Below are 10,259 nucleotides of genomic sequence, written 5' to 3' on the forward strand. Positions count from 1 at the left end.
AGGGATTCTCTGGCACCATTTGCCCCGCCGTTACCGCACGACTACTATAGTAGTCGGGACTAGCGGGGCTGCTGGAGACTTGAGGCTTGGGTTAATTGTGCATCATCATCAAGAATAGCAATAGCAAGCAATAGCTAGGTTGGCATACTCGTCACGCTAGGCAATTCGATTGGCAAGCGCAGTATAGGTTGCCAAGAAGACGCTGCTGCCTGACTTCTGTTATTATCCCTTAGCCGATTTCTATGGCGCCCACCGTAGAAAAGGGGGGACAACATTCTGACGCCGGCGCCCCGCGGCTGGCTTTAATCGTTTCTTATCATCAAGATAAGATTAGAAACTATTTAAGAGAAAACTAAAGCAAGTTGTTGTTTACAACCAACAACAAAACTAACAAAAAAACCATCTAATCTCTCTTTTTCACCTCATTACACTGCTAAAAAGAACATTAGTACACTCGCCGTTTTCTCATCCGTCGAGGTGAGATTTGTGTGGTCCGCCGTACATGTTTTTATAACGCCCGTTGGCGTCCTGGCCTACATGGTTGCAAAAACATTACAATACCCTATTACTTGGGGTCGTTAAGTGGAAACAAAGCGGCGCCGGCCTTAGCACCTATCTGATATAGGATGAAACGAAGAGCTACGCTGACTAGATGAGTTCATAGACTTTCCTAGTGAGGCGATATATGCAGGTTTCCACATGGCTTTAAACTGAGACAATACAATTCAATCCATCGACTCGAATCTTTATTGAACACCACAATAGCAAGCGGCACAAAAAAATGTACACAGAGAGAAAGAAAGCAACAGATAATTCAGAGCGATCTCTTCCAGACAATTTTTCCAACAGAAAGAAGTAAGGACTAGATTTCAGCAGGTAATGCAATTCATGACAACATATATTTAGCTGTTGGAGCAAACCTAAACTAATTAAACTACTTAAATTTCGTTAATTTAATTTGTTAAGTAATTTAATCGAATTTGACATACATAGGTTAGGTATGCCGAGAGTAAATTTAATTTAATAATAAAAATACTAACTGTTTTTCTTAGATCTGCCATTTATTCGTATGTATAGTCGACTAAGAAAGTGCTTTACCAATTTTAATGACAGTTCCTACTTTAGAAATAAAAATAAGGCTGATTGTCATATTGACTGCAATTCACACAATTGACCTTCAAAGTAAGCTTGCAAAGCTTGTGTTATGGTACTAAGCAACTAAATATAATTATATAGATATAGACCTTGACCCGAGAACAAAATCGTATTTTTCATACAAATATCTGCCCGACATCGAACAAAAGCTTCGTTAGTCAGGTTCTCTAACCACTAGGCCATCTGGTCGTCTAAACGTCTGGTCGTGGTGTTGGTCGACTTGTGAGTGAAAATAGGCTTTGACGTTTTAAGCGCTACAAATGACCTTCGGTTGGTATTGGTAAACCAATTTCTTGGTCGACTATACCTAGGTACCTTAGCAGAAAAATTGCTAAGTGATTGGTGTCTTGAAACCCTTGCTATGTCTTTGAACAAGCACCAGCACAAAAAAAAACTTCCTTCAAGAGATATGTTCGTCTTTGTACATGTATTTACTTGTAACATTGTCAATGTGATTATTTATTAATTTTTGTATAAGAAAAAGTTTTCATAGATTAATAACTTTTCATCCTTGCGTGTGTGTCTGTTACTTTTTATGAATTGGAGATTTAACGGCTCACGCGCTTAATTAAGTATCTTTATAATATAAACAGCAAAACTTTTAAACAACTACTAAACTTAACTCCACTCAGCATCCCACACAAAAGTTAAAAATAAACTTATACATTTGACCGAAACCAGATTAAAAGCGCCCTTCTCTACGTAACAACTGTATAAATTATTCACAGAAAAAGGGCAAAGAAATTGAATTGTGTTCACTAAGTCATGAAAGTACTAGCGATGTCGTTGTAAATTTTCTATGAGCCGAAAGGAAAGGATGGGTTGTGGAAAATCACTGAGTCTAGTTGTTTGGAAATACTTTAAGTTTTTTTTTTTAACGTAGATAATAGTGTTTAGTTTTGTAACTAAGGGACCCCATACATCCCTGTATTATTATTGTTATTTTTTTGTATTTTTTTGTATTTAATTGTACACTGTAGTTTTTAAGTATTTTATTTGTAATTATTTTATGTTGAAAAAATGACTTTCTGCCAAGTTTCTTGCGGCGCATTCTTCTTGGCAATGATGGTCTTTCCGAAAGCGCTGGTAGTTTAAAAAATGACGTGTAAAAGTGCCCATTGCGGCCTATTTACTGAATAAATGATTTGGATTTGGATTTTGAAGTTTCACTATCATCAGCCGAAAAATGGCGGCTACGAAGAAAAACAAACATGCAAACACACACGAAGTTTCCTTTTTATAATCTTCTAACTAGCAGTTTTAACCGCGACATCGTCCGTGTGGAATTCGCTTATCGCGCGCTGCTCCCGCGGGAATTGTGCATTTTCCGGGATAAAAAGTAGCATATGTCACTCTCAGGCCCATAAACTATCTCTATGCCAAAAATCACGTCGATCCGTCGCTCCGTTTCGACGGACGAACATACAAACACACACTTTCACATTTATAATATTATTGTAGATATATAAAATTCTCGGATCAAAAATGTTTGTGACCAAACTCCTTCGAAACAGCTTGACCGATTTTTATGTTTTTTTTTGTATATTCGGTAGGTCTAAGAATAGGATGTAAACTATTTTTTATACTTCTACGCGGACGGAGTCGCGGGCAACAGCTATCATTAACTATATTTTTATGTAGGTATACATAAGTAGTATCCATAATATAAGCTTTGCTTATTTATTTACCGATCCTCGCTTATCGCAGCTCTAGTGGAAACACCTCAGCGAGGCGAGGACCGGTAAATGAAACGTTTATGAATAAATTAAGCCTCATTATTAATACACGCTTTTATTTAGTTTCACCTGTCCCGTTGTCGGTCTGTCTGTAATCAAATCTTGCAAGAATTCGACCAACTTCCAGTAGTTAGATTGACATGGAATTTGGTATACCTATGTAAATTGCGTGACGATACAATAATTTGGTAGTGACATCCTGGTAGTCCGGCCAGGATCGTGTCCACAGGACGGAACTCTTTAACGGTTGACGGAATTGACTTGAAATTTGGTATGCAAATGAAATTTGGGAGACAATACAAGTACAGCCAATAAAAAGTACAGTCAGCCCAAAAAGCTTTTATTACCAAAAACTTATTTCATTTTCTACTGACCACATCCAGTACACTTGATCCCCAAATCGTGACGGTTAACCCTAATGGCCGGCGTAGACGCCTTGTAAATATACTCGTTAGCATTTATCCACATAATGACTTTATTATGAGCCGTCTGACGTTTAATGGTTGACGGCCTTATTGCTCTGAGCGAGCTGTGAAATTACCATTTTTTGTTAGATATACACATAGATAAACCATCGCGCCATATATTTACTTGTCTTGGCAATCCTGCAGGCGCAAGCTATAAGAAATTTTACTTAATTTATTTAATCAGACGTTACTTTGCGGGGTCAATATCAATTCGGGATATTTGTAAATAATTCCGATCCGCATTGGCGATCCCTTACTTCAAATAGCAAAAATAGTGTTAAAAAATAAGTCGTGTTAAAATATTTGTGATGTATAGATATCAATTAATAACCTAACCAACTAAAAGATGGAAAACCCCCGACATTGTCACTTCGAAGTTCAAATCTCAAGACGGCTCAACCGATTTTTTATAAAACATGTCTAGGAACTTTCGCTAGGAAACCTGCTTTCAAATAAAAAAAACCGCATTCAAATCGTTTCACCCGTTTAAGAGCTACGGTGACACAGACTGATAGACATACATAGCGGTCAATCTTATTAGCACCCCTCTTTTTGCATCGGCGGTTGTCTCGTTGAGTTTCTTGTCGGATTCTTCTCAACAGAGGTTTTTCCGAACCGGTGGTAGATTGTTTTTTTGAAATTCTTAAGTGCTATTGTTATAGCCTAAATTGAATAAAGATATTTTGACTTCGACCTTTGAATGAACTATAAATAAACAATTACTATTCTCTGCGACCATTATGATAGCGACATCTATGCAATAAACGGACAACGAATGAGCGGACGGGAAAAGAATGAGCGGTTGTGTTGCTCTGATGATGAACTCTGGTTGAGTTCGAAACGTGTCAGTAGTATGGTGGAGACGATAGTTGGATTTGTGTGATGGGTACCTATGTCATTGTATTCTTACACATTGTAGAGTAAAAAAAAATTGAAAGTACGAGCTCTAATGCAAAATACTTTGTCTAGTCACTTGCACAACGACACACATTTGTGTGCGTGTAGTAACTGTAATCACACGGCGAGGCGTAGTTTAATGGCCTTATTTTGTCGTTCGCAAAATTTCGTCTTTACTTTTTTTTGTCTGAGTTTGAAGATACTTATGATTATGAAATGTAGGTTTCGCGGAATTTTGAAGCAAGCTTTTACAGTCGGCTGTTCCTTTAAGTACCTACGTAATTAAAGATCTATTAATACCTACTAATAAAAATGGGGACAAACATAAAATTATAACAAATGATTCCAACTTATCTAAGCTAAGGTAGTTTCATGAACTACAGAACTTCTTTATTGTAGACAGCTGTCATAAGATTTGATGAACAATAACTGCCTCGTTAATTATTAAGAGAAGTCTCTTCGTTCCATTCTCCATACAAACGTAGTCCCGGTCTAGGCAACAGAAATAGATGAAATCTTGTAAGTATGGACTAGACGTAATTATCTATGCCTGCGGTTTTTCAGATTTTCATATAAATGTGTAATATCAGAATTACAGGAGCTCAAAAGTCGACAAAAAAAAGATGTCAACTTTGCAAGAGAACTACAGACTAATAAAGCATTTTTACAAAAATCTAAAAACCACAGGCATAGAAAACATAATGAATATCTTGATTGTAAAATATCATTGATTTCTGTAATACACTTTTCGTTTAATATGAGGACAACGAAAGCCAAAATTCAACCGCCCAAATCTTGAAAAGTCTACAGCTATCTCGATATAAATTACGAACGCCGTTGCGGAAGGCATGGGGGGGAGCGCTTATGTCACGAGCGATAAAGACAGCAATATCCCAAACGAATACCTAACGCGGCCGCGCGGACGGCAGGGAAACTTCTCTTAAAGATAATTCCTAAAACATTGTGTAATTTTATAAGGAGTAACGAGGAATGCGTTTATCATAAACGAATAGAGTCGCTTCATTTACTTATCCTCAGACAGTAAAGCTTTAGTTTAGGTAGTGTCACCAGAATTGAAGTCACGCACACAAATTTCGGAAAGATTAGCAGACGTCACAGGGCAGAGCTGGCAGCTTCCTCGGACAAAGAATTAGCCTAGCTATTCAAAGAGGAAACGCTGCCAGCATCTTCGGGACCTTGCCTAAGGGGTAGGTACCCTTAATGTAATTAATTTGTTTTAGTTTCTATTTTTATTTAATGTAAGTTTTTTTTTATTTTATGTAGGTACAAACTTATTTGTTAAGTATAGGACTGTTTTTAATTGAATACATTTAATAAAGGAAAAAAAATATCGGAAAAAAACATGTTGTGTAAAGACAGCAGAGTTTTGACATTTACTCATTTATTTTATTCATTCTCCTTTTGTGAAAGCAGTTCTTTTCAACCGACTTCAAAAAAGGAGGTTCTCAATTCGTCTGTATGTTTTTTTCCCTTTTTTTGTGTGTTTGTTACACGAAAACTCCGCCAATTGTGGACCGATAAATTTTAATTAAAAGAATATTCTAAAGGACATACTTACGAGGTGGTCCTACTGACACAAAGTCAGGAGTCAGGATCTGAATATGGGATCTTATAGAAATCGAGGGCAACTCTCGAATTTTTAAAGCACACCTAGGTAGGTATAGTGATTTTGGCATTTTTAGCACCAAGTCAAGTATTTTTACATTCAGAAAGTATCATTTGGTGAACTGGATCTGATAAAGACCGTATGCTACCTACTTTACTTCATTATGAAAAAAAAAATACAGATTGAAATAAACTCTGTTTTTTTCAACTGTCAAAAGAAGTTGCCATAAGTTCTTTGTGGCGAATACTTAGGTAGGTACACGCCAAAATATTATTTCCAATTTCGTCAAAATTAGAGAGAACAGGACAGGTGTAATAACAACGCTATAAAAATAACAAAAAAGTATGGCTCGTAATGGCGTCATATCGGCTGATCGCTTAAAGACGGTTATAAAAGTAATGATAGGTTTCGATGGTAACGGCCTAGGCTGGAGGTTACTATACGTCTGGAATTATCCGAGCATGTCCGGGCTTTGCCCAGGTTTTTGCAAAGTTGAAGGAAATCTCTGCGTGCGTGCGTTCGAATGTGTGTGTTTTTAACCTCCGACGCAAAAAGAGGGGTGTTATAAGTTTGACCGCTATGTGTGTCCGTACTGTCCGTCCGTCTGTCTGTCTGTGTGTCTGTCTGTGGCACCGTAGCTCTTAAACGGGTGGACCGATTTGGGTGCGTTTTTTTCTTTGAAAGCAGGTTTTCTAGCGAAATCAGCTCAGCCGTTATTTTCCAACTTTTTGTTGGTTAGGTAGGTTATTGTTGAAATGGAGTGAAATGACAAAATAATATCTGCTTAACTACACATGATCAAAATGGTCAACGTTAAATTCAAAATAATGTAACACTCAAGTTCGACCAATTTTTTCAAATTGCCTCTATTCATGGACGTGATAATAGTCGTCCCATATAACTAACCTACTCTAATAACGTTTACAACCAAATTCGTGGTTGGAAAATAGGAATTACCACCTAATCGTAGTAAGGCGACTATTACCGAGGATCTCATTGTCGCCTGGCGCGAAAGCCTTCCGTCGTAATATAATGTAAACACCATATTCCGTAGGCAAGGAATGTAAAGGGGAGGATGCACATTTGTTTTGTTGACATACAAAATAGACATTCTAGGAGTCACATAAAGTACCTAGGTACTTACATGTGCAAGTTTATAAAAAAAACGGCCAAGTGTGTGTCGGACTATGGGCAGTGAAGAGTTCCATACTAGTATGCGGCAAATATTAATTATTAAGTTTTTTAAAATTATTTTTATATCATTTTTTATTTCTTTGTCTCTATATATGACACCTACCCTACGGCATTTGAGGTACTGTTCGCTTCCTCCTGTTCTTTTCTCTTTCATTTTTTTTGGACGCTGCTCGCTATCGTCTGTACTTGTGGTATATTTGTTAAGTAACTTTACCTTAGTTCCGTCTGTAATTATTCTTATTATCTAGCCTGGATTGATGTCCTACTGCTGGGCAAAGACCTCCTTCTATATCCTCTATTTCTCCCGATCCAAAGCAGCCTGAGGCCAGTCGTCGAGAAGTACATCCAGGTTGTCCCACCATCTCTGTCTGGGCTTACCCCGCCGTCACCATCCATCCTGTGGCGTGTGGCACCCACTCATTGGCATTGTAGGCATTGTAGCCCACCGCAGTGTATTGCATCCGTAATATAATAGTGAAATTCACTGTGTACTATATTAAGAGACAATAATCGAGGCGTGAATATTATCTCCATTTTGATTTAAACCCATTAAAGAATCCTATTTTATTTTTTTATTCGACTGGATGGCAAACGAGCAAGTGGGTCTCCTGATGGTAAGAGATCACCACTGCCCATAAACGATAAGAGGTATTGCAGATGCGTTGCCAACCTAGAGGTCTAAGATGGGATACCTCAAGTGCCAGTAATTTCACCGGCTGTCTTACTCTCCACGCCGAAACACAACAGTGCAAGCACTGCTGCTTCACGGCAGGATTAGCGAGCAAGATGGTGGTAGCAATCTGGGCGGACCTTGCACAAGGTCCTACCACCTGCGAACCTACTTACAATTGCTTCCATCCGCTGCACTGATCCTGGCTCTAACAGAATAAACCATGCTACGCTATTTACATTTTCTTTGCCTTATTATTATGTTTTGATGGCAATACCTCCCGACGTTGACGTGTCACAAGTAGTGTACATGCTCCCTACAAGCGCCTCGAGTTAAGTGCCAGTTATCACGTCAACGCAGCATCTTGTAAGCCTCGAGTCTGTTTAAAGCAATTTCCTAGAGGAAAGAGGCTTCTACTTAAGTAAATACTCGAGTATGTGGGGATTAGGTAAGCTCGTTCATTGCTGAATTTGGCTGTGTCCATGAATGTCTGCATTTCCTCGTTGTATGTCAATGCCAAAACGTTGACCGAGGAAAGAGCCAGCCCTATGGTCACCTGTGGAAAGGACCAGCTTGTTTTTTTTTTTTTTTTAATTCTTGAGCTTCGGGTCCCCACGGTCCAAGAGCTGTCAGATTCGCATATACCTAAATAAATTCGATTTAAACTGAAGCTTATTTTAGCAAAAGCGACCAGCGGCGTGTGAAACCGAATACCGAAACTATAAATAATAGCAGATAAAAAAATAATATACAACCGTTTTCACTGAACGGTTTGCCTTCAACATGTTCGCGATAATTTCACCCAAAATAAATGTGTTAATCCGAGCGTGACATTGTTGATAGCAACTGTGGGGTGGTTTTATAGACTGTTGCGGCTGCAAGCTTTGCCGAGTCGTCACGAATGATCACGTCATGGCCTATGTACAGGGTTATTGGTAATTCGACGCATCCCGATAAAGTTCAAAGATTTAAAGATTTTAAAGATTTTTATTGAACATTATAACATGGTTATTTAAAAACAGAAATATAGAAACTACTGTGTTCTTAATCTACACTCTGTTCTTAATCTAAATCATTAAAACTAAATGCATGCGATGTCATGCACTTTATCATTTAATATTGATAGTATTTAATTACTTTTACTCGTTAACATTAGTTTAATTTTACTCAACAAACTATTTTTAATTTGATTTAAATTTTATAAATCTGCTTAAAAAATGCCGGTGGTAGATTTTTTTTGACATTCAGAAGTGCTTGTTAGAGCCTAAATTGAGTAGAATAGAAACCGATAATCTGCGTTTAAACTTTTAAAAACCGGTGCAATAATATCAATACTTCTTTTCTCTAAGGATTTATTATACGTGTAGCAAAGTTAAAGTTGTCTAGTGTTAATCTCATGGGAAATAGAATAGACAGCGGACACTAACTTTGCTGGTTAAATTCTGTAGAAATACTCCTTAGAGACGAGGTTTGGTCGATAATGTGTTGAGAGGGCCTTTGCATTGTGAAGCGTTGTGTGAAAAAGTGCTTATCCCGAACAACTTTACTTTGAAATAAAGTTATGAAAGATTGTGCTGGAACATTGGACAGAAAATGCTGTTTTACGGGAGTGTAAAAGTTTGATTTAACTTTTAAGTGCTCGCATAATTTTTAAGTGGTAATAATAAAGAGTGTGAGTGCCTAATGTTATTGAAACATCACTAAATGCTTGTTGAAATAAACAGCATTAGTGTTAACCGTGAATTTTTACATAAAGTTGCATATTGAGTCAAAAAACAATCTAGTATTTTGAAACTGCAATTAAAATGTCTAACAAAACATACAACGACTTGTTATTTGAGACATCTGAAATAATCGGAGAAGCAACTCAAGCTGACGAAGCACTACTGGCGTTAGGAGAAGCAGAGCGATCCCAATTACAAACTCACTTGTCCGAACTAAGAGTGAGGTATACCATCCTAGTAAGAAGACTGGATGTAGTGTATGACCAATTGTTGCAACCACAGAAGAGGTTGATAGTGAAACGGTTGCTAGAAGCCTGCTTAGGACGGCTGATCGAAATCAAGCATGATTTGGTCGAGTTGCACTTGTCGGATTTTACTTATGATGATGATGAAGTAAGCCAAATGGATATTTTGTGACTTGATTATTAATCTGATAGTTAATGTACGTTTTCTCGTAACAAAACTTTTTAACAGTTTTTGCACTATTCACATATCTACTGTATAAATCTTTTTGATTTAGTAGCATTAAAGTGCAGTGATTCAAAAGACAGTGGTATCATTCCTTGTGACTCTTATGGTTTACCTACATAATTACGTCGTTCGCTTACAAAAAGAAACATAAATTTTGATATTGAAAGCGGTCTAGACCGCTAGACAAAATGGTTTAAAAGCCGTTTACGGAGTTGAAATAAATAATGAAACAACAAAAATGTATTAATTTGTTCATTAATTGATCATGTTTGCATTTGTAAAATTATTACAATTAATTCAAATCAACCCATGACACCA

This window comes from Choristoneura fumiferana, chromosome 11, assembly GCF_025370935.1.
Source record: "Choristoneura fumiferana chromosome 11, NRCan_CFum_1, whole genome shotgun sequence".
Taxonomy (NCBI): Eukaryota; Metazoa; Arthropoda; class Insecta; order Lepidoptera; family Tortricidae; genus Choristoneura; species Choristoneura fumiferana.